We start from the raw sequence: 25,333 nt of genomic DNA, 5'->3' as shown, positions 1-25,333 counted from the left end.
TTTTGTAGGACGATGGTTACGAATCTAACGATGTTCTTGACTGTGGGGAGAGGGCAAAGATTGTTTCCAGGAGGGGTGGGAACATCAATAGGTCAGATGGGGACAGTGAGTTCGGGAGATGTGTGTGTGGGGGGGGGGGAGGGGGATCTGGCATTACATTTTTCAATACTTTCTTTTTCCTTTATTGTAATTTCCATTCACCATCAGGGGCAGGCTGGCAGCAGCATAAGCGCTGCTCTACAGCCAAGAGACATAAATAAACAGGAAGACATGTAAAACAATATAACGAAGAAAACATGGCGGAATATAGAAACAAAAAAGACGAAACAGAAGAAAAGCAAGCATACAAAGTACTGACATTAAATGAGAGATAAAAATCTAAAAAAAATTATGCTACACAAAAAACACATACTAGATTAAAAGGCACCAGGCTAATTATGGAAACCAGGGGGTGGGGAGGATCTAGCCTGCAGACAGTGTAAAGGATGCAGAGATGTTGGGGAAAAGGAGGAGGTGGGGGAAAGGGATGAGGTCGTACAGGAGCTGTGTGGTGGAAGGAAGGTGTTGTGGCCTGGCAAGACAGCCAGTCCACTAGGACGGGATAGCCGAAAGGCATGCGTTTAAGCTCACGCAGGCTGGCGTGAGGTCTGGAACAGGACAAGTAATGGAGACTAGTAAAAAAGGTACGTAGTTTCTGGAATACTTAACTTTAATCCATAATTGGTGAACATCGGTCTGACGGTACAGGCATCACAAGATAAACAGCAAATGATAATGGCGCCTTGCTAGGTCGTAGCAAATGACGTAGCTGAAGGCTATGCTAACTATCGTCTCGGCAAATGAGAGCGTAATTTGTCAGTGAACCATCGCTAGCAAAGTCGGCTGTACAACTGGGGCGAGTGCTAGGAAGTCTCTCTAGACCTGCTGTGTGGCGGCGCTCGGTCTGCAATCACTGATAGTGGCGACACGCGGGTCCGACGTAAACTAGCGGACCGCGTCCGATTTAAAGGCTACCACCTAGCAAGTGTGGTGTCTGGCGGTGACACCACAGAAGGTAAGGCAGAGCAAATGCCATTTGAAGATTTGGAGGGCCTTGTAAAAGCTGGTGGGTGTGGAGATCCAGGCAACACTGGCATAACAGAGAATAGGACAGATGAGGGATTTATAGGTGTGGAGGATGTTGGAAGGATGTAATCCCCATGTCTGACCAGACAAGAGTTTCAGGAGGCAGAGGTGGGAATGGGCTTTCTGCTGGATGGTCAGGAGGTGAGGGGTCCAGGCTAGGTGAGGGTTGAGGGTGGGGCCAAGGTATTTCAGGGTGGGGGTGAGCTGGATGGGGTGACCATAAAGGGTGAGGTAGAAGTCATGGAAGGAGCAGGTGGTGCGACCTGTGATGATTGCCTAGGTGTTGGAGGGGTTGAGATAAAGGGACCACTGCTTACACCAAGTGGTGAATAGGTCAAGGTGGTTTTGGAGGGTGTGTTGAGACCGTTTAAGTGTAGGATAGAAAGCCAGGAAGGTGGTGTCATCAGCATATTGGAGAAGGTGGACAGGTGGGGTTGGTTTGGGCATTTCACCAGTGTACTGGAGATAGGGGAGAGTGGAGAGGATGGAGCCTTGGGGGACACCAGCAGTGGGATAAAAGATATTGGAGTTGGTGTTGTGGAGGATGACATAGGAAGGACAGTGTGAGAGGAAGGAAACGACCAGACGGACAAAATTGATAGGCAGAGTGTAGGCCATAGGCATTTTGGAGGTAGAAGGAAACAATAATGGTAGAGCAAACGGGGTTAAGCTAAAGGGGGTGATGGTGAACTGCGTTAAGGAGTTGGTGTTCTGCGGAGAAGGACTGTTGGAAGCCACACTGGGTAAGGAGGAAGAGGTGGTGTTGATTAAGGTGCTGATGGATATGATGGGAGAGGATTGATTCGAAGACCTTATTGAAGATGGAGGTGAGGCAGATGGGATGATAGGAAGAGGCGACAGAAGGTGGTTTGTTGGGTTTGAGGAATAAGAGGATGGGGGAAGTCTTCCACAGGTTAGGGTACAAGTTGTTAGAGGATGACATTATAGAGATGGGCAAGGACAGTCAAGAAAGAGATGGGGTTTCTCTAAGGTGGCAGTAGGTGACACAGTCGTGACCAGGGGCCTTGTCGCATTTGGACCAGAGGATAAGTTTAATGTCTTGTGCTGTGATTAGAGTGTTGATTTCGGAAGGGGACAACTGCCCCAAGTACTGGAGACTAGGGGAAAGTGGAGTGACCGAGGTATCGGCGCATTCCATGACGATGGGGAAAGAGAATAATCAAAGTGGGGATCATCAGGGATGGAGAAGACCTCAGAAAGGTGGGAAGCAAAGTGGTTGGCCTTACTGAGGTTGTCAGCAAGGGGGCGGTCGTTATGGAGAAGTGGGTAATGGGAACCAGTGAGGTGATGGAAGGCGGACCAGTACTTGGAGGAGTTGATAGGGAGTGTGGAATTGAGTCATGTACAAGTCTGGCGTTTCTTTTCTATAATAAGGTTCTGTACGTTTCGCCGTATTTGCTGGTGGTGTTGAAGTGTATCCCTGTCACGAGTGTGCAGGAAGGAGCAAGAGATGCGGCGGGATCCACGGAAGAGGAGGACAGCCTGCAGAGGGAGAGTGGGACGGTGGGGGTGGATGGTTTTAGTGGGAACATGGACCTCCACGGGGTCAGTAATAACCTTCTGAAGGAAAGACAAGGCATGAATGATGTCATGAGGATGGTGAAAAGTAAGAGGATGGCTTTCGACCTGGGTGGCGATGGATTCCCAGTAGGCATCCCAGTTGGCACAACAGTAGTCATGGATGACCTTGGGAGGGGTTGCAGGACAGAGAGCTGGAGGGATGTGATGAGCAGACGTTATGGTGAGAAGGACGGGGAAGTGGTCAGTACCTGTGGGGTTGTCGAAGGTGATATGCCCAAGAAGGTTGGTGGAGGTAATGACACCATTGGGGGTGATGTCACTTTCGGGATGGGTGTGCTTTGGATGTGGAACAAAGTCACCTTGGATCGTGGAGAGGAACTGATGCCACCGCCGAAGGTCGGCAGGGGAGCAGCTATGGATGTTCATGTCGATGGCTATTACAAAGGTGGAGAAGGTGCAGTCAATATGGGAATTGTTGGGGTGGATGGGGGACAATAGCACAAACAGGGACAGTAAGCTCACAGGTGGCATGAGGTGGTTTAGGTTTACACATGTGGCAGTAGGTAGCATGGGGGCTGTTGCAGGTGTTACAGGAAGGAGGAGTGGTTAGGTTGAGCAGTTTTTAAGAAAGTGGGAGACCTTGCAATGGGGACAGTTGGGAGGCTTTTGCAGTTGGGGGTCAGTTGATCATTGTATATGAGGCAGTGCTGGCAGTGGTAGGATTGAGGAGGGATTTGGAGGATTCAACTGGATGGTTACGGTGGTAAATCTGGGCACCCTGGGTGAGGAGGTGGTCAATGGAGTGGGTGGACTCCGAAAAGACCCTAATGAGATAGGTGGGACCAGCGGCATTGTGAATAGGTTGGGTGGAGCGGATTTGCAGGTTAGGGTGTGAGTTCAGCTCCACCAACACTTCATCCTCTGTGATCACTGGGCTGAGTTTGGTCATCATGGCGGTGTAGGTGGGTGGACGATGGGGAGGCTGAGGCTGACGGGGAGAGGAAGAGAAGGGAGTCAGGGATGCATGAGGGCCAAACATAATGCACAGTAGTTTACGTAAGAGGTCTGTGTGAAAGGAGGGGACTTGATGAGGACTGAGTCCCTTCAAGGAATCAAAAAATGGTCCAAATAGCTCTGAGCACTATGGGACTTATCATCTGTGGTCATCACTCCCCTACAACTTAGAATTACTTAAACCTGACTAAACTAAGGACATCACAAACATCCATGCCCAAGACAGGATTCCGACCTGCGACAGCAACAGTTGCGCAGTTCCAGACTGAATCGCCTAGAACCGCTCGGCCACAGCGGTCGGCTGCGAGGAATCAGCTGGGAGATGGGAGCACTAGTGTCTGGGGTGGACAGGACAAAGGTTTGGAGGGTGGAGGCTGGGGTACGGGTGTCAGGAGGAGGGGTAGTGTCCATGGAGACAATGCGGGCAGGGAGAGAAGTTGGTGGTGCCTTTTTGCTGGAGGGGCAGAGTCGGCAATGACGTACTTCTGGGGTTTTTTGGAGACCGTGGGGTGGGAGGACGAGAGAGGGACGGGGAGGAGAGGGAGGTGGCGGGCAGCAGATCCTGTAGGCATGGTGGAGGTGCTGGGAGAAGCAGCTGGTTCAGTGGCGGCGATTGTGGCCTGGCATGTCGTGGTGAATGCGGAGGATGCAGATGATGAAGTGACGGGGGGTGAGAGGGAGCAAACCGACCACCTGAGGGGTGGCAGTAGAGGCAAAACGGCTCTGAGCACTATGGGACTCAACCGCTGTGGTCATCAGTCCCCTAGAACTACTTAAACCTAACTAACCTAAGGACATCACACACATCCATGCCCGAGGTAGGATTCGAACCTGCGACCGTAGCAGCAGCGGGGCTCCGGACTGGAGCGCCTAGAACCGCACGACCACCGCGGCCGGCGCAGTGGAGGCAGCAGCAGAGGTGTACTGGAGGGTGGGAGCAGGAGCTGTGCTGGGTGTGGAGGCTAGGGGAAGAGTGTAGATGTGGGGGTACACAGCAGAGAAGGAGATGGGGGAATGGGTGAGTGGGGAGAGGGGAGACGAGGTATAAGGAGGGAGGCGAGGGGCAGCACTGCAGGAAGTGACAGTGGAATAGGGGGAGGGGGAGGTGTAGATGAGAGTGGAGGTGGGAAGGTTCATGATGGACGGAAGGCGACAGACAGACAGCAGGCAGCAGCGATGATGGTCAACGGATGGACGAATGGAGAGACGGACGAACAGATGGACAGCAGGCGGCAGAGACGATGGATGTTGGTGAATGGGCAAGTGGGCAGGCTGTCTGCCAGACATCCAGGGCCGCACTGACATGTCTCTCCCCCCACTTGCTCCTAGCTTCCAGTACTTGGGGGCCACACCACCATCTCATCTCAACACCCCCATCGTCACAAAAGACATCGTCACCACACTACACACCAAACGTAATACAGCTTCCAGTCATGACTGTATTACATACTGCCAACTCAAATAAGCCCCCCTCTCCTTCCTTACAGTCTTTGCCACCCTCTATATGTTATCCTCTTCACTGGCTTCTTCCCCGACCTGTGGAAGTCTTCCCAGATCCTTATGTTTCTCAAACCTGCCAAACCCCATTCCGACCCCTCCTCCTAGCGCCCTATGAGTCCCACGTCGGTCTCCTTTGCTCTTGCCCTCCCTCCAACACTCCCACCGCCTCCTCCAGTGCCACCTTGCCCTGTTCATCACATGGTGCAACCAATGGCTCCTTAAGATCAATCCCCCCAAGACCCAGGCAATCATCATAGGCCACACCATCCCCTCCTTCTGCCTCCTAGATTTCTACCTTACCATCTCTGGCTGCCCCAGTGCCCTCACTCGCACCCTCAACTACCTTGGTATCACCCTCGACGGCCACCTTTCTAGGACCCCCCATCTCTTCACAGTCCAAGCCAAGGCACATATCCGTCCCTGTCACCTCAAACTCCTCTCTGGTCGAACATGGAGATTAGACCCTTCCACTATCCTACATACCTATAAGTCCCTCATCTGCCCCATCCTATGTTATGCCCACCCCACTTGGATCTCCATCTCCCCCACCTACTACAAATCCCTCCAAATCATTGTTCGCCATGCACTCCACCTACTTATTTCATTCGTCTCCCGTCCCCCATGCAGATCCTTTATGATCTCTTTCTCCCATCTCCTCCTGTTCCTAGAACGAATACGGATCCTATATGTCTACCACAGACTGGATCCCCCTCCCCCATCCTTTGGTTTCTCCCATCCTCTCCCACCCTAGCCTACTGCCACGCCTGCACCACAGTGTCCCACCTGGTCTCCACCTCCACACGCTCCATACCCTTCGCCAAGGTGGCTTCCGCCAACTCCCCCTTTTGGATGTCCTCATGTCTTCCATCTACCCCTCCTACCAGATCTAATCCCTCGTTTTTTCCCCTTCCTCAGGGCTCGCTCCCTCCCTCCCTCCCTCCCTCCCTCCACTTCCCATCTTCTTCCTTTTCCCCTGCCGAACACCTTCTTTTTCCTTTTAACCTGAACCGTCCTTTCCTTCTCCCCTCCACAGTCCCCCCTACCCCTCCTTGTTTCCTCCTACCGTCTCTCTCCCTTTTCTTCGCCCCATCCTCCCTTCACCCAGTGGTAGGTCACCTTCAGTGCAGTGATTTTTATAGTTTTTGTTGTTTTGTCAGCATTACTCCAGTGCCATGTGCAGTGCTACATTCCACCAGCACCAGCAGTGTCTCCAGCATCACTCATTTGTTTTCACACTGCGGTATTTCTTTATTTTCGTGTGGAATCACAGTGTTCATTCTCCACATGTGTGTGTGTGGCTCTGGTCTATATTGTCTTTTTTTTTGTTATTTAACACCTTACATAAGGTGGGCTGGCAGCAGCAAACTACGCTGCTCTTCAGCCACAAGTTTTACAAAGGAAAAACAATGGAGACACAGAATATACAGAACAAAGTGGGGGACAAAAAACAGTAGACACAGAGACAAATAACACGTAGCCGTTTACATGCAAAGACACCTACAGAAACTGGTGGCGCTGCACACAGACACTGATGATGGAGATGACACGTGAACGATGGAGCGTGGGGGGCGAAAAACACTAAGGGAGAAACATACCGGCACACACAATAAAATGATGGTGATGATCTCCGGCACGCGAATGTTCACTTAACGTGTACGAGTCTTGGGACCTGCAAGAAGCGGAAGAAGGAGGTGGGGGAGGGAGAGTGGAGAGCAAAGATCCCAATGGCAGAGGAGATGGTGGGAGGAATGAAGGTATGGGGATAGGGGGAAGCCCAGGGAAGGAGGGGGGTGAAAGGAGGGAGGGAAGGTGGAGAGAAGGGAGACAGGGTGCCCATAGGAACAAACACAGGAAGAGGGACGGGAGTGTCAAAGTTGGTAGGAGGGGTAGATGGAGGGGAGGCAGGATCATCAGGGAGGGGGAGTTGGCGGAAGCCTCCTTAGGAGAAGGTAAGGAGAGTGGAGAGATGGAGAGCAGGTGGGACGTGGAAATACAGGCGGTAGGAGGAGACAGCAGATGGTGGTTTGTCGGGTTTAAGGAACATCAGGATGCGGGAGGTTTTCCACAGGTCGGGGTAGAAGCCAGTGGACGGGACTACATTATGGAGCCTGGCCAGAGTGGAGAGGAAGGAGGCAGGAGCTTCACGAAGGTGGCGATAGGTGACACGATTGTGACCAGGAGCAGTGTTGCGTTTTGTGCGGATCGTAGCGATGAGATCCCGAGCAGTGATGGGGGCATTGAGTTCGTTCTGTGCAATGTTGTCCAAGTACTGAAAGCCTGGAGCGAGCGGAGGGTCAGAGGTATCAGTTCGATTGCGGACATCTGGGAAGAGGGAGTAATGGAACTGGGGATCATCTGGGATGGTAAAGACATCGGAGAGATAGGAGGCAAAGTGATTGGCCTTACTATGGTTGTCAGGGAGGGGTTGATTATCATGAAGGAGAGGGTAGTATGGAGGGGGTTTAGATCCGGTAAGGCGGCGGAAGGCTGACCAGTACTTGGACGAGTTGATAGGAAGTGTAGCATTAAGATGGGTGCATGTCTGTCTCCAGTCCCGGCATTTCTTAGCCTCGAGCAAGCTTCTGATGTGTTGTTGTAGTTGCCAGTGGCGTCGTAGTGTGTCTGGGCCACATTTGTGAAGGAAGGCATGGTAGAGACGGCGGGATTCACGGAGAAGGAGGACGGCTTGTGGGGGTAAAGTGGGACGGTGCGGGTGGATGGCGATGGAAGGGACATGGGCCTCCATGGCCTCAGACAAGGTCTGCTGGAGAAAGGAGGTGGCACGGGATATATCATCAGGGTGGTGGTAGGTGAGGGGGTGACTATCGACCTGGGTAGAGAGGGTATCCCATTAGGCATTCCAGTCGGCACAGGGATAATCATGGACGTATTTTGGGGGAGGGTCAGTACGAGGGTCAGGACAGGGGCGACGACTGTCTGAAATGGTGAAGACAGGGAGATGGTCACTGCCAATGGGGTCCAGGACATCCACCACTATGCGGCCAAGGAGGTTAGGGGAGGAGAGGATGACATCGAGAGTGGAGGGTGGGGTGAGGTTTGTACAGTGTGTTGGGGCTGAAGAAATGTTTCATTGAGGACGAAGGCATCCACACGGTGGGTTGTGAGGGTGTGCAGGAAGAGGTTCTTGTTGGCAGGAAGGGAACGGATGTTATTGAAAAAGATATGGTGCTGTCGTGCCATGACAGGACATCTATGTTGTTTTTAAATCTACCATTTATACTCATCTATTTTTGGTCTCGTTTCTTCATCACTTTATACCATTCTATGTTATGTGTTCTTTTCTCATTTGACTATGTTTTTTCAGTAACTCTCTTGGCTGAAGAGCGCCGTATTGTGCCGCTGACAGCCCGCCCCATTTTGGGGAGTGAAATAACAATAAAGAAAAAAACATAAAAAATGTTTGGGCTGGTATGGAAGATCGGGCCACGATGCTGTCGCTTGGCGCCACTAACAGATGGCAGGGCAGTAGCCGCACTTGCCTTTGTTGCAGTGCTGGTCCATTGTCTGTGCAATTTTTGACTCTAGTTTCGAGAAAGAGCGAGTCGTATGTGTGAATTTGTGTCTACAGTGTGTTCGCTAGATAAAGATAACTGACTAGCGACGTATCTATTAAGGTCGTTTCTCAGCAACGGAGGCGACAAACGCTTTCTACGGTGACGCAGCTGTTTGAGGAACTGGCGTTCCCAACTGGAAGTGGCAGAGGCTAGCAACAGCCAATGACTGTGCAGGTGGGGACCCACTCAATCGTGCGATGAATTTCATTAACTATACCACGAACCTACACGAAAGAAAGATGGAGTTGCGTGAAGACATACTAAGTTTTATTTTCTTTGCAATATATTCTTCCATATCTTTCATTATTCATATTTTCTTACTTCGTCATAAAGAGACTGGACGAATTACTGTTCATGACTGTCCCCTGTCTCATTAAGCAGTGGACAATATTTAGGAAACCGATCGCCCCATAACTAAAACTTGCTGTGACTCTCAAAACAACTTTTAGTATTGGCAGTTGCAGTACCGAAGTGCAGTTTACCATAATTATTGCACATCACCTCTTGTGTATCTATAACCGAAAACGTGTGGCAGTTGATCCTTACTGTATATGAAGAACATATGTGTTAACCCCTTTATTATTGAAACAATCAGTGAAGCAGCATCGCTAACCTGCCATTAACTTTATATGACAAATAAACATAAAGCCAAATCCCACCCATCACAGTGGTACAAGTTTACATGCCACAAATGAGCAGACTGAATCAGTGTACGATGAGATAAAAGAACTTATTCAGATAGTTAACGGAGACAAATATTTAAAATGTGATATAAACAGTGGCAATAGAGGGGGTCTTTCAGGAAGAGGCGGAGGGGTGGACGGCGTTCCACACCTGGTTCCAGCTTCGTGGCGGTGACAAAACCTGCCACGTTCTGTTGTGGCACAAGTACTAAAAACTGGACAACATTTTGCTTGTCCTGCTCATCTGACTTGCTTTCTTCTCGACGCCATAAACATGGACCAATAGTCTGGTATTCTGCGCAGCAAATTAGGTATGTCCTCTATCTTGACGGAGAACTCGATAGCATCAAAGTTATAACAATAACGAAAATCGAGGTATCTACCATATCGGGATGAACGCTGTAGTTTTTTCTCATAATTTCTCTCACGAGACAGGACTGACCATACAAAACAAGCCTTATGCTTTTCATTTTGAACATTAATGCATGGTACTATATAGCTAGGCCCTGCATTTACCGGATCGTAGACGGATACGCAGTGGTACGACGAAAAAAATATATGGACTACTTACAATGGCGTTCCTGCCGTTGCCGCTGCCACTGCCACTTCTTTCACCAGCCAGGTTGTCAATTATCCGGTGGACATATACTGAAACAAAACGAAATTCTTAATGAAAAGAAAAGAAGTAACGCTTAATCAATCTCTGAAATCACCAACAACAACAATATACACTGAATCGCCAAAGAAACTAATACGGGTATTGCGTATTGAAATACAGAGATAATTAAGGAAGAATAAGGCGATGCGGTTGGCAACGCCTATATAAGACAACAAGTGGCTGGCGCAGTTGTTAGAACAGTGACTGCCGCTACAGTGGCAGGTTATCATGATTTCAGTGCATTTGGGCGTGGTGTTACAGACGGTGCACGAGGGATGCGATACAGAATCTCCGAGATAGCAATGAAATCGGGACTATCCCATAGGACCATTTCAGAGTGTATCGTGACTATCAGGAATCGGTAAAACATCAAATCTCCGATATCGCTGGGGCCGGAAAAAGATCCTGTAAGAATGCGACCAACTAAGGGTAATGAGAATCGTCTAATGGGACATAACTGCAATCCTTTCGCAAATTGCTTCAGAATTCAATGCTGTGCCATCAAAAAGGGTCAGCATGCGAACCATTGTACGGAATATCATTGATACGCTCTTTTGGAGGTGAAGTCCACTGGTGTACACTTGATGATTGCACAACACAAAGCTTTACACCTCGCCTGGGCCCATCAACACTGACAGTGTACTGTTTATGACTTAAAAAAATGTTGGCTGGTTGGATGCATCTCGTTTAAAATTGTATTGAGGGGACGGACATGTACGAGTAAGGAGACAACCTCATGAACCCATGGACTCTGCGTGTCAGCTGGGGAACGTTCAAGATAGTGGAGGCTCTGTAATAGGGTGGGGCTTGTGCAGTTGGAGTGATGTGAGACCCCTGATATGTCTAGACACGACTCTGACAGGTGACACGTACATAATCATCCTGTCTCATCACCTGCATCAATTCATGTCCATTTGCATTCCGTCAGACTTGGGCAATTTCAGCAGGACAATGCGACAGCCCACACGTCCAGAATTGCTGCAGAGTGGCTCCAGCAATGTGAGTTTAAACACTTCCACTGGCCACCAAACCCCCCAGACATTATTGAGCATAACTGACATGCCTTGAAACGTGATGTTCGGACGAGATCTCCACAAAAGATTGCTTTTATGTAACTCGAAGAATAAAAAATTTCTTTCACGCAGATACAGTTATTTTTCTGCACATTTGCAGAAGAAAGGATTTTTTTACCTCATGAATTTAGAATCACTGCATAATCCTAAATAATTCTTCATTTCCATACTATTATTAAAAACAATTCGTCAGTTGGACGTCACATGGCACATGCCGAGCCAAGCATGACATGAGTGTAAATGGGAGAATTGTCTAACTAGTAGTTGCCTTAGTATACAGAACGATGTGAAACATACATTTCACAGTCTGAGAGGTAAAAAAAAGAATAAAAAACAGAGTGCACAATGTACAACTTATGCAGATTGGTCAAAAACTGAAACGAATATAGATATCAGCAGAAAATACAAAATTATAAAACTTTGATGACCGATGGAGGAACGTGTGATGCTGTAGCGCAATATCAATGCGCGACTGGCAAGGCTAGCAAACAGGGGATGTGTCGATACCAAGGTATAAAGTCTTTGTGAATTTCATTCTATGTACTCAGCCACGCAGTAAGTACGCCTGGCAGGTAGGCATGTGGACAATATACGCAGAAGTTAACATTTGAGAGAGGACGCGTAGTTGGATTCAAAGAAGGTAGTCAGAATAATCGGCAGATCGCTCAACATCTGAGTGGGATGATGCCACTATTCGCTGATGGTAGCAGGAATGGGTGAACCATGGAAAAAAAGAAAAACATCAAGAAGGAATCGGTGACCTCGAGAGACGACAGAATGTGAGGACTGAGGAAATGTCAGAGAGGCGCTTGGAGCATACATCAGGGACAAGTATACATTCAGAGGCCAACCTATTGTTCTCTTTTGATTGACAGGTCCTTGACCTAATGTTGTGCTAAGAGGATTATGACCCCATGGGGACTATCCTTCTGTTCGATTAACAGGCCTTTAACCTAGTGTTCTCACCCATCACCCTACCCTTCCCTTCCCCCACATCCATCCCCATCCCTCTGGGAACTCCCCTCGACGATACAAGCACACTTTTGATAGTTTGAATGATTGATTAATGATATCGATCAACTGATTAATCCCATCTGGGAAACCCCCCGAGTCTCCCTCTCCCCTCCCCCACCATGAAATTCAGTGTATGGAGTATTGTTTGAACAATTAGACAATGTATGGAATATAGTTTACTTAAACGATTTATAGGATACATGACTCTGTATGAAAATCGTTCATTCATTTATTTGTTTATTTATTTACGGAATTTGTTGGGAAATCGATTGTAGAGTATGGAAAATTGTTTAAACAATTTAACCAATATAGTTTATTTATTTAAAGAATTCGGTGGGAAATTGATGGTGGTTCATAGAATATTATGTGAAGAATGTAGACAATGTGTGGAATATTGTTAATTTAAGCAATTTATGGGATTTGAATCTCTGAATGAAATTTGGTTTATTTGTTTATGTATAGATTTTGGTGGGAAATCATTTGCAATGTATGGAATGCGTGCAATATTGTTTGTTTATATAATTCTTTTTGTTTATTTATGTAATTTATGGGATAGAAGGAAATTTATAGAAAATTTAAACAATTCCAATGCTTTCTCATTCATAATTCATAAGCAAACACATATTTGCACTGTCACAGAGTGCTTGAACATATCTGGAAAACTTGCTTCCTTTTCACCACATGTGTAGGCTACCCGGATTTGGGACGCACTAGAGGAATTTAATTCGACTACAGTCCATTATCCTTGTTTTGCTTTTGTTGACTTTCATCTTATATCCTCCTTTCAAGACACTGTCCATTCTGTTCAACTGCTCTTCCAAGTCCTTTGCTGTCTCTGACATAATTACAATGTCATTGGCGAACCTCAAACTTACTATTTCTTCTCCATGGATTTTAATTCCTACTCCGTGTTTTTCTTTTGTTTCCTTACTGCTTGCTCAATATTCAATAACATTGGGGATAGGCTACAACCCTGTCTCTCTCCCTTCTCAACTACTGCTTCCCTTCCATGCCCCTCAACTGTTAAAACTGCCATCAGATTTCTGTACAAATTGGGAATAGCCTTTAACTCGCTGTATTTGAACCCTATCACCTTCAGAATTTGAAAGTGAGTATTCCAGTCAACACTGCCAAAAGTTTTCTCTAAGTCTACAAATGCTAGAAACGTGTTTGCCTTTCCTTAATCTATCTTCTAAGATAAGTCATAGGGTTAGTATTCCCTCACGTGTTCCAATGTTACTGTGGAATCCAAACTGAACTTCCCCGAGGTCGTCTTCTACCAGATTTTCCATTCACCTGTAAAGAATTCGTGTTAGTATTTTACAGCCATGACTAATTAAACTAGTAGTTCAGTAATTTTGACATTTGTCGTCACCTGCTTTCTTTGAGATTGGGATTATCATATTCTTCTTGAAGTCTGAGGGTATTTCACCTGTCTCATACATCTTGGTTACCAGATGGTAGAGGTTTGTCAGGGCTGGCTCTCTGAAGGTTATCAGTAGTTCTAACGGAATGTTGTCTACTTCAGGGGCCTTGTTTCGACTTAGGTCTTTCAGTGCTCTGTCACACTCTGCATATCTCCCATTTGATCTTCCATTTCCATAATATTGTCTTCAAGCACATCGCCCTTATATAGACCTTCCATATACTCCTTCCACCTTTCTGCTTTCCGTTCTTGGCTTTGGACTGGTGTAATGCACATGCATTCCTTTCACGTGATTAAGCCAAGTATTACACACATTTAAGCGATCGGGAAACTTCAGTAGCTGCCAGGCTACATGGACAGTCTTAGACATAAAACCTGACCGCCGGCCGGCCGCCACAGAGACTAAGCCTGAGTTGTTCACTTAAGGTGCCCAAAAAAAACCGACCACCCCTGACAACGATAAGTCCGGCCCTCGGCACAATCTGGCAGCACTGTAAGATGCAGAAGTGTCACGAGGAAAGGTAGTCTGCTTCTTAAGTGTTCTTGTGTAGTGTGAGCCCGTGATCTAGTGGTAATCATAGTGCATTCTAAACTTATTGTTGCGTGTTTGTGTCCAACCATATAAACTTTTTTCCCCACGTATCGGCCCTCGTCTAAAGTAATGAGTACGATTGAACCCACCAATAATAAAAAATACTTCAAGAAACAATTCCGCAAGACAGCTCGTGGCTAGTCGCGATCAAAACAGCTTGCGCTTGAGCATTTCCTCGTGCTGTGGCGGCTACCAGCCACTGGCCAGGGGCCCTATTCTGTATCTTTCATACCGATTGGTGTAGTAGGTTTGTCTCGGTAGTGACGTCATTTTGGGTTCTTTACCAAAATATCCTATTCAGAAAGCTTCTGAGACCTGTTACCGAACGGTCCTCCCAACGATTTTACAATTGTACCGAAAGGTTTTGGATTTCGGTGTGGTCCTGTTGATCAGTGAGTTGTGGTTTATGTACACCTATAATTTGCTATTTTAAACATATTTATCGGTTTTAGCTTTGGATTTAGTGATTGTGTTACTAAAGAATCACCAAAGGATGCATCCAGTGTAAAAGTGAGTTCATAATAGACTATTTTCCGTTGTTAGAAATATGGTTAGGATAGGTTGTTTCTGTGAATGATTACATAAAAAAATGTTTTCGGTCATTATCTCTCAAAATACATGTTATTTTTATGCAAATAAGAGTTTAAAGATCATTAAATATCAGGACATCGCCTATGCTTACGTATATTACATGAGTGTGAACTGAAACAAATGGTTTAGTTATTAATAATCGAAACGTGTTTATAACTTTCAAGTAACAAAGGAAAGCAATTATGTGAAACCTGATACAGGAAACCTTCCAAACTATCATGTACACTCCTGGAAATGGAAAAAAGAACACATTGACACCGGTGTGTCAGACCCACCATACTTGCTCCGGACACTGCGAGAGGGCTGTACAAGCAATGATCACACGCACGGCACAGCGAACACACCAGGAACCGCGGTGTTGGCCGTTGAATGGCGCTAGCTGCGCAGCATTTGTGCACCGCCGCCGTCAGTGTCAGCCAGTTTGCCGTGGCATACGGAGCTCCATCGCAGTCTTTAACACTGGTAGCATGCCGCGACAGCGTGGACGTGAACCGTATGTGCAGTTGACGGACTTTGAGCGAGGGCGTATAGTGGGCATGCGGGAGGCCGGGTGGACGTACCGCCGAATTGCTCAAGACGTGGGGCGTGAGGTCTCCACAGTACATCGATGTTGTCGCCAGTGGTCGGCGGAAGGTGCACGTGCCCGTCGACCTGGGACCGGACCGCAGCGACGCACGGATGCACGCCAAGACCGTAGGATCTTACGCAGTGCCGTAGGGGACCGCACCGCCACTTCCCAGCAAATTAGGGACACTGTTGCTCCTGGGGTATCGGCGAGGACCATTCGCAACCGTCTCCATGAAGCTGGGCTACGGTCCCGCACACCGTTAGGCCGTGTTCCGCTCACGCCCCAACATCGTGCAGCCCGCCTCCAGTGGTGTCGCGACAGGCGTGAATGGAGGGACGAATGGAGACGTGTCGTCTTCAGCGATGAGAGTCGCTTCTGCCTTGGTGCCAATGATGGTCGTATGCGTGTTTGGCGCCGTGCAGGTGAGCGCCACAATCAGGACTGCATACGACCGAGGCACACAGGGCCAACACCCGGCATCATGGTGTGGGGAACGATCTCCTACACTGGCCGTACACCACTGATGATCGTCGAGGGGACACTGAATAGTGCACGGTACATCCAAACCGTCATCGAACCCATCGTTCTACCATTCCTAGACCGGCAAGGGAACTTGCTGTTCCAACAGGACAATGCACGTCCGCATGTATCCCGTGCCATCCAACGTGCTCTAGAAGGTGTAAGTCAACTACCCTGGCCAGCAAGATCTCCGGATCTGTCCCCCATTGAGCATGTTTGGGACTGGATGAAGCGTCGTCTCACGCGGTCTGCACGTGCAGCACGAACACTGGTCCAACTGAGGCGCCAGGTGGAAATGGCATGGCAAGCCGTTCCACAGGACTACATCCAGCATCTCTACGATCGTCTCCATGGGAGAATAGCAGCCTGCATTGCTGCGAAAGGTGGATATACACTGTACTAGTGCCGACATTGTGCATGCTCTGTTGCCTGTGTCTATGTGCCTGTGGTTCTGTCAGTGTGATCATGTGATGTATCTGACCCCAGGAATGTGTCAATAAAGTTTCCCTTTCCTGGGACAATGAATTCACGGTGTTCTTATTTCAATTTCCAGGAGTGTATTTATGACTTACGCAGCACCGTTTTGGAACGAAGTTCCTCTGCACAATAGTACAAGAATTGAGCGCTATGTTTCTGTTGTTTGGTGTGGCCAAGTGGTAAGCGCGTGGGTATACAAGCACTTGGGTTTGCACATGGATGGGTGAAAAAAAAAATTTTCCACTTCATGTATGAGACATTGTTATTCGTGTAAGTTAAGATTTTTCTGCAATATTCGTTATTACTTACATGTAAGAGCGCACTTCCTCACTAATGATTTCGTGACTTGTGTGTGTTTAAAAAATGAAATACGAAATTGCTGGAGATGAAATTGCTGTGAGTGAAACTACCGACAGTGACCTTTATATTTTTCCTTGTCAGAAATAATTTTCCATTTTTTTCCAAATATGTAGCGATTTCCTAGTTTCGGTCAGACAGGAATCTAAGAGCACAACTTAAATTACTGGGAATGTAACTAGCAGCAGTCATCTTCATAAGCTTGCTTGTCACAACTGTTTATCTGCGATCGAATCCTCATCCACAGTAGACAGAGATGAAAGTCTCCGCCATAATATTTTTGGACTGTAGCACCATTTACGAAATATTTTCATTCATAAGGTGAATGTTATAAACTTCGACAAACTGCAGGAGCTCCCCAAAATGTTTTTTTTTTTTCAGTTTTGTTTTTAAGACCCAAATCGTTGACGTAACATGTAGGGAAGTGGGCTACTTAATCATTTGAATCTCTAGGAGCGAGTTATAACCACATTCTGTTTATCTTCTTATTCTTTGAAACTCTCAGAATCAATTTTTCTGGTGTTTTTATAGGTATATTAGTACAATGTGGTACTACACACTTTCCTAACTCATTTTTCGAAATGTAAACTCTACCATAACCCAATGTCAGTGTCAATGAGAGTAAATTGACATAATGCGGCCTTTACGACAATCTGCAGAATACAGTCAAATACGCTATCGTTATTATGCATGCATGGAAACATGCGGACAGGGAAACTGTAAAAATTTCTATGCATTTCAGCTGAGGAACATGGAAATGGATATACTGCGCCTGATACTGTTTAGGAGGAGGCACGACCGATGAGGGCAAGCACATCAGCTCGATGGAATGCGGCGTCGTGCGTTATCGCAAAGTAGACGCAAATTTCGGTACTTGGAAGAATAGCGCGCCTGTGTCATGTGCTACCAACTTTGTGTCCATGGTGCTGTGTGCGCTGCAGTGCGCATGCCCCGATCTGCGGCCACTTGCTTTTGATTGGCTTGTGCAACGCGAACCGACATTGGATTTTGCATACTTGAAAATCATGAACTACATTTAAGCGTTGTAAAATTGGGTCACAAGTGGAAAAAGGTATAACATCAGCAACACAATATTTACTTTTTGTATAATAGAGGGCTGAATGCAGAGGAGGAAACTCGAAAGATTTGAATTGTGTCTGGAGCGAGTGCTTTTGGTAAAAATACGCCAGAAAAATATATTCTTGGTTCAACAAAGATCGTTCTGGCATTAATGATTTTCCACGTTAAGGAAGTCTCGACTACTGAGATAAGTGATGGATTACCATTTAACCATCATGCGACATTTGTATTCAACAGGCAAGTTCAGAAGTCTGGTTTAGGAGTACTGAGTGCTCCAGTTCGAAACAACAAAAATCAATGGAATGACTATTATTGCAGTTTGGCTTGAACGTCATCAGGTCGCTCATTGAGCATTCCTATGCAGTTCTGTTACTGGTGATGTGTTATGATGCTTTTATCGTTAACTTTCTAGGAAGGAATGAAAGGCTGAGTCCCACCAAAAGACGTAAACTCGAGCAAAGAGTAGTGTGAACATAATATTTTCCATCTGATAGCTCCAACAGTGTGTTTTGCACTACTACTACAGCTGGAATTTGTTGCCAACAATTGAGACACCATTCGGTCGCAGTGTCTCTGCGTAATTGATTGGTGCATGTGTTGTTCAACAGACAGCAGTCGTCACTCTCACTGCAATCAGTGACTCTGTGTGTGTGTGTGTGTGTGTGTGTGTGTGTGTGTGTGTGTGTGTGTGTACGTGCCCGATCTGAATCAATACTATCAACATAAGAGAGACAAGAAACAAATATTGCATCAAATGTAACTTTTAACCATTGTAATGCAGTGGCTAGTTACTACAAATTGAATTTTTACCCAACCCATGTCCTGCAAATTACGGTAAGCAAGTAAGATGTATAAACTCCATTATATCGATACCAGCGACAGTGCGCTCTTGTTGTCGCGACCCGCGACAAGTGCAACGATTAGCAGTGCCCAATGCCGCCACGATTTGTTTATGTTGGCTGAGCGTGGACGCTGCTGCAGACGCTTCTCCATAAACAGAAGGAAATAAACATGGCTCTGACTGCAGTGAGCGGACATCACTGCCTGCGTGTTCTCATAGTAACCAACATGAGACTCTACTCACAGGTGCCATGGAGGAATTGCAACGGGCATCATGTCATTAGTCATCAGAATACTAACCAGTGATGAAATTTCCACGCTATTTGAATCCCACGCATGCAGTAGTTACACACAAGGAAATGTTATGTCTTGCAAGCGTATACTTCATTTCCTCCTCTCGTATCAACACCCTTGTTTTAGTATGAAGTGAGGAAATAAACACAAAAAACTGAAGTTTCTGAGAGGCACGTAAGCCATTTCCTCTTCTCATATTATAGGTTTTGTTTTCGTATGAAATAAAAAAATAAACAGTTTAGGGTTCTGAAGTAGAATGTGACACCAGATTCTTGTCATACGATCTATCGGAAACACAAAACCAGGGAGCTCTCCATTCTTTTGTCCAACAGTTTGTTTCCTTTCATGCATTACTACCGCTCGCAGATTCTTATTTAAGGATTTGGAGGCATCAAGTTCTTAAGCAGAATGAGCCTTGAGTTATTTTACTAATTACGGTACGAAAAAATGCAACAAAGACGAGTTCTCCTAGAGCAGTGAAGATATTTGCACATGTCTGTATTCAGAAATGACTGCCAGGATCGCACCTACATGGAACCTGGTACCTGAGCGTCACTACTGTGCAACGAGGGACTACCGAAGCAGCAGGACACCAGGTTAGTGATACTAAACCAGAGAAGGAAGGCAGAGTTGCTTCCTTCTCACTACAATGCCACTGTCGAATCTTAAGTAATTGTGGTTGCAGGAGTTACAATGAGTTCTTCCAGATGAAGGTGGAAAAGAACTTGTATTTAGATGATCCCCTGAAAGAAACGGATTTAATATCAATCATTTTGATCAAGTTGCCTCTGAGGGTACAACGAAAATTGATAGGAATATATAAGTCAGATGTAAACGCAATTGTGCAAGCGCTGGACCAATTGGATTCATTTTCAGGGAACAATCAGAATCTAGAAGGTTGGAGAAGGAACCCCTGGGAAAACAACGAACCTAATGAAGATAGGATACAAAGAGAACTGACAAACAGACAGATACAATATCCTCAACACACAAATAATGAAATAACTCAGCAGGAGACAATGATAGACAGGACACACACAACTGGTCAAAGGATCAACTGAAAACCTCAGTTGGCTGGGGTGGCCGAGCGGTTTGGAATCGCGCCACCGCTATGGTCGCAGGTTCGAATCCTGGCACAGGCGTGGATGTGTGTGATGTCCTTAGGTTAGTTAGGTTTAAGCAGTTCTATGTTCTAGGGGAATGATGACCTCAGAAATTGAGTCCCATAGTGCTCAGAGCCATTTTTTTTAAACCTCAGAGGGCGTTGTGTCCTGTACAACACAAGGTGTTTAACAAACACCTGGCACCCAAGTTATTGACAATATTATTTAAAAAAAATGGTTCAAATGGCTCTAAGCACTATGGGACTTAACATCTGTGCTCATCACTCCCCTAGAACTTATAACTACTTAAACCTAACTAACCTAAGGACATCACACACATCCATGCCCAAGGCAGGATTCGAACCTGCGACTGTAGCGAATATTATTTCAGTTTCCATCATATTGTCAGTCTTCCTCTTCTTTCAGTCAGAACTATTTACTATCATCTTTAATTCATCGCTATCCAACTTCAGAGTATACAGCTGCTTTGCAAGGTAAGAGGCATGACACACACCAGGTGGTCAGGCATTGGCAAAATATTCCAATTCTCGTCATATTGGTAATATTCCCTTGTTTCTGTCAAAACAATACTGTATCATCAGTCCCTGCTTCATCTTCGAATATAGGAACGTGGGGATAGCGAGTAACACTGGTAAGTGAGAAAAAGGGATGGCACAAAAAAGGAAAAGCTTTCTATAAAATTGTGTTATCCTGTTGGAAAATGTTTAGCAAAATCTGAAATTATGTAATTATAACATGTAACTACCCTAAAAGACAGTCAGTACAACAAGGAAAAAGCTATGATTAGTGTAAACAAGGTATAGAGAGACAAAGAATATTATCCTGTTGGAAACAAATTTAACAAATTCTAAAAAGACACCGTGGAGACAGTGAACAAACAACTTAGCGAAAACACGAAAAATAGATATAAGTGGGTATCATTCTGCAATTGTGCTTAGATAAGTGAACAGTAACGAGATCAAATGGTAACAAAATGCGAAACATATGTTTAGCCAACTGACAAGGTAAATCGTGACCAAAGGATAAAGAGGTAAGTACAGCAGAACAAGATGAAGAATAAAAGTTATGTAAGTATGGGAACTGGGTCCAAACCCCATAGAATAAAAGAAAGAAAAGGTATAAGTTAATGTGGCCGAGGACAGTATCACTATACATTATGAAGAATAAAGATGATGGTATAAGTTAATGAGCGCCCGAGGACGGTATCCCTATAAGTTATGAAGTATAAAGATGATGAGGGTCATACAAAGGTGTCCCCACATCCAATAATGGGTAATGGTAACCCGAGAGGTACCTTGAGTAAAGATAAGAAGTACTGAGATAAGTTAGAGGGAATGCTTTATAGTTATAAGAGTGAAAAGGACGGTATTCGCTGGTGAAAAAGAAACAAAAAGTAGTGAACCAGTGACTAATAGGACGGCAATTACTTAGCCGATGATTATGGATCATGTTCTTGTATGTAGTAGAAAATGGGCATTATAAAGTAAGATTAGCCAAATGCGAGTTTTATAAATTTTTGATTAGCTTGTTCTGTATTGGATATAGAAATAATTAATATGTAAATGTTTAGATGAGCTAAAAGGAAGGGGCATATGAGTATATGTTCCATCTCAGATAAAACAGAAGTGCATCAGAATAAGTATTCAATTTTAATTAAGGTATGTATTATATAGTGTTCATGGTATATTCAGAAATGATTTAAAGCTAAAATGGTGCCACTCTCAAGGCATCAGATAAAGATCGAATCAGATAACGATCAGAAGTAATTTTAAAGATACATACTCACTCAAATGGGACATGTATCCGTATAGCTATATCGTGCTAAGGATAGTGTAATAATTAGAACAGTAGTCGATAAGCAATGATTGTAGAGTATGTGTAAGATGAAGTAATACCAATGATTAAAGATGTAAACCGAGGGCATGAGACACCCAACCGATAATATTTCAAAATTAAACAAGGTCTTCGAGCATATTGAATTTTGAAAATAAAAGAAGAGGGGGGGAATGTGTAATGCACGTGCAGTCCCTTCACATGTTTAAGCCAAGTATTACGCACATTTAAGCGACCAGGAATGCTCAGTAGCAGCCAGGCTACATGTTCATTTGACAATTAAGCGTCAACAAGGAGCATTAGTCATGAAACTATAGGAGGCAATGTTGTGCAACCTTAGTAGGGACGAGATCCGTCTATTCGGAGTAGGATCTTACAATCTGAGACAGTGTTACGAGACAAACTTCCGTCACAATTTCCGCAAACATGATGTCAGATCCGCCTAGCAACAGCGATCTGAACGCCCATATGCGTGTGTGTAGGAAATGAGCGAAGTGTCCTTATTGGCTGAGAGAGAAAGGTGGGGTTTCTCTTGTCCGTCGGGAAGAGAGGGCGAGTTAGTAGCGAGGCGCCACCGAAAAAGCATGTTCGAGTAACTGGGGGTGGCTCCAAAAGAACGATGACGAATAAATGTTCCAGCTGTTAAACATGAGATAGTGAAAGTTAGATATCAGTGAACGCCACGTGTCGTGGGCAGTGTGTGTTACGATTATGGAAAGTTAGAAAAGTGTTAATGTGTTGTAAAGGGTTGAATAACGGCGTAACCAAGAGCCGCCATATTGGAAATTCGGTGAAGTGTGTTTCAAAGTATTTTCTTTATTAAAATGAGTATAGTACAAAGAAGAAATAAAAACTTTGAGGTTCGCCGATGACATTGTAATTCTGTCAGAGACAGCCAAGGACTTGGAAGAGCAGTTGAATGGAATGGACAGTGTCTTGAAAGGAGGATATAAGATAAACATCAACAAAAGCAAAACAAGGATAATGGAATGTAGTCGAATTAAGTCGGGTGATGCTGAGGGAATTAGATTAGGAAATGAGGCACTTAAAGTAGTAAAGGAGTTTTGCTATTTGGGGAGCAAAATAACTGATGATGGTCGAAGTAGAGAGGATATAAAATGTAGGCTGACAATGGCAAGGAAAGCGTTTCTGAAGAAGAGAAATTTGTTAACATCCAGTATTGATTTAAGTGTCAGGAAGTCATTTCTGAAAGTATTCGTATGGAGTGTAGCCATGTATGGAAGTGAAACATGGACGATAAATAGTTTGGACAAGAAGAGAATAGAAGCTTTCGAAATGTGGTGCTACAGAAGAATGCTGAAGATTAGATGGGTAGATCACATAACGAATGAGGAAGTATTGAATAGGATTGGGGAGAAGAGAAGTTTGTGGCACAACTTGACCAGAAGAAGGGATCGGTTGGTAGGACATGTTCTGAGGCATCAAGGGATCACCAATTTAGTATTGGAGGGCAGCGTGGAGGGTAAAAATCGTAGAGGGAGACCAAGAGATGAATACACTAAGCAGATTCAGAAGGATGTAGGTTGCAGTAGGTACTGGGAGATGAAAAAGCTTGCACAGGATAGAGTAGCATGGAGAGCTGCATCAAACCAGTCTCAGGACTGAAGACCACAACAACAACAACATAGTACAAAGCGTTGTTGACATTTAACTACTGGAATCCAGAAACACTCCACTTCAGTAAGATCGCCCCTTCATTGAACCTGGTGGCTGAGTGCTAATACTTGGGATGAGGGACTACCGAAACAGCAAGACACCAGGTTGGTGATACATAAACCAGAGAAGTAAGTCAGAATCGCTTCCTTCTCGCTACATTGTCACTGAGGGCATTGTAGTGCATTTCCATCTGAGCTCTTGATATTCAAACAAGTGGTTCTCTTTTCTCCAAAGGTCTCTTTAATTTTACTGTAGGTAGTATCTGTTTCTTCCCTGGTGATATATGTCTGTACCTCCTTTCTTTTGTCCTCTAGCCATCGCTGCTTAGCCATTTTGCCCTTCCTGTGGATCTCATTTTTGGGACGTTTGTATTCCTTTTTGCATGCTTCATTTACTACATTTCTAAATTTTCTCCTTTCATCAATTAAATTCTATATTTCTTCTGTTACCCAAGGATTTCTAATAGCCCTCATCTTTTTACCTACTTGATCCTCCCCTGCCTTCACTATTCCATGTATCAAAGCTACTGATTCTTCTTCTACAGCATTTATTTCCCCCATTCTTGTCAATCGTTCCCTAATGGTCTCCCTGAAACTCTCTACAACCTCTCGTTCTCTCAGTTTATCCAGGTCCCAAGTTCTCAAATTTCCTACCTTTTTGCAGTTTCTTCAATTTTGATCTACAGTTCATAACCAATAGATTGTGGTCAGAGTCCATGTGCGGAGCTAGTTGGCTCATAAACTTGTTCTATTGTGGTAGGTGTGGGCTTCGTGTCAATCTTCGTTGCAGTAAGGTGTTAAATATGCTGTTCACAGTAGCTCACCCGCACTCCTATTTTTTTAATTCAGTATTAGACCTTCTCCTGCATTACTCTATTTGATTTTTTATATATAACCCCGTTTCACCTGACCAGAAATCTTGTACCTCCTGCCACTGAACTTGACTAATTCCCACTATATGTAACTTTAACCTATCCATTTCCCTTTTTAAATTTTCTAACCTGCCTGTCTGGTTAAGGGATCTGACATTCCACGCTCCCATACATAGAGCACTATATTTTTTTTCTCCTGATTACGACGCACTCCTCAGTAGTCCCCGCCTAGAGATCCGAATGGCGGGTACTTTACCTCTGGAATATTTTACCCTAGAGGACAACATCATCATTTTCCCATACAGTGAAACCACACACCCTCGGGAAAAATTATGACTGTAGTTTCCCCTTGCTTTCAGCCGTTCCCAGTATCAGCACTAGAGGTGGCAAAAGATAATGTAACTGATAGAAATAACCGGTTACTGAGAAGTAACGGTCACTGCTATAACGGTTCCTCTGATACAGGCAGTTATTTCAATAACTATCTACCCTACATGATAACCAACCCTTCAAAATGGTTCAAATGGCTCTGAGCACTATGGGACTTAACATCTGAGGTCATCAGTCCCCTAGAACTTAGAACTACTTAAACCTAACTAACCTAAGGACATCACACACATCCATGCCCGAGGCAGGATTCGAACCTGCGACCGTAGCAGTCACGCGGTTCTAGACTGAAGCGCCTAGAACCGCTCGGCCACCGGGGCCGGCTAACCAACCCTTCAATGACAGCCTTATTAAGGCCAATCACTTTGTCTCCTACCTTTCGGTTGTCTTTACCATTGTAGACTATCCCCAGTTCGATTACTCCCTCTTCCCAGATGTCCACGATCGAACTGACACCTCTGTCCCTCCCCTCGCTCCTGGTTTCTGTTACTTGGACAACATTGCACACAACGA

Source organism: Schistocerca serialis, chromosome 11 (genome assembly GCF_023864345.2).
Source record: "Schistocerca serialis cubense isolate TAMUIC-IGC-003099 chromosome 11, iqSchSeri2.2, whole genome shotgun sequence".
Classification (NCBI taxonomy): domain Eukaryota; kingdom Metazoa; phylum Arthropoda; class Insecta; order Orthoptera; family Acrididae; genus Schistocerca; species Schistocerca serialis.
The sequence above is the reverse complement of the archived record's forward strand: the minus strand, read 5'-3'. Positions refer to the sequence as shown.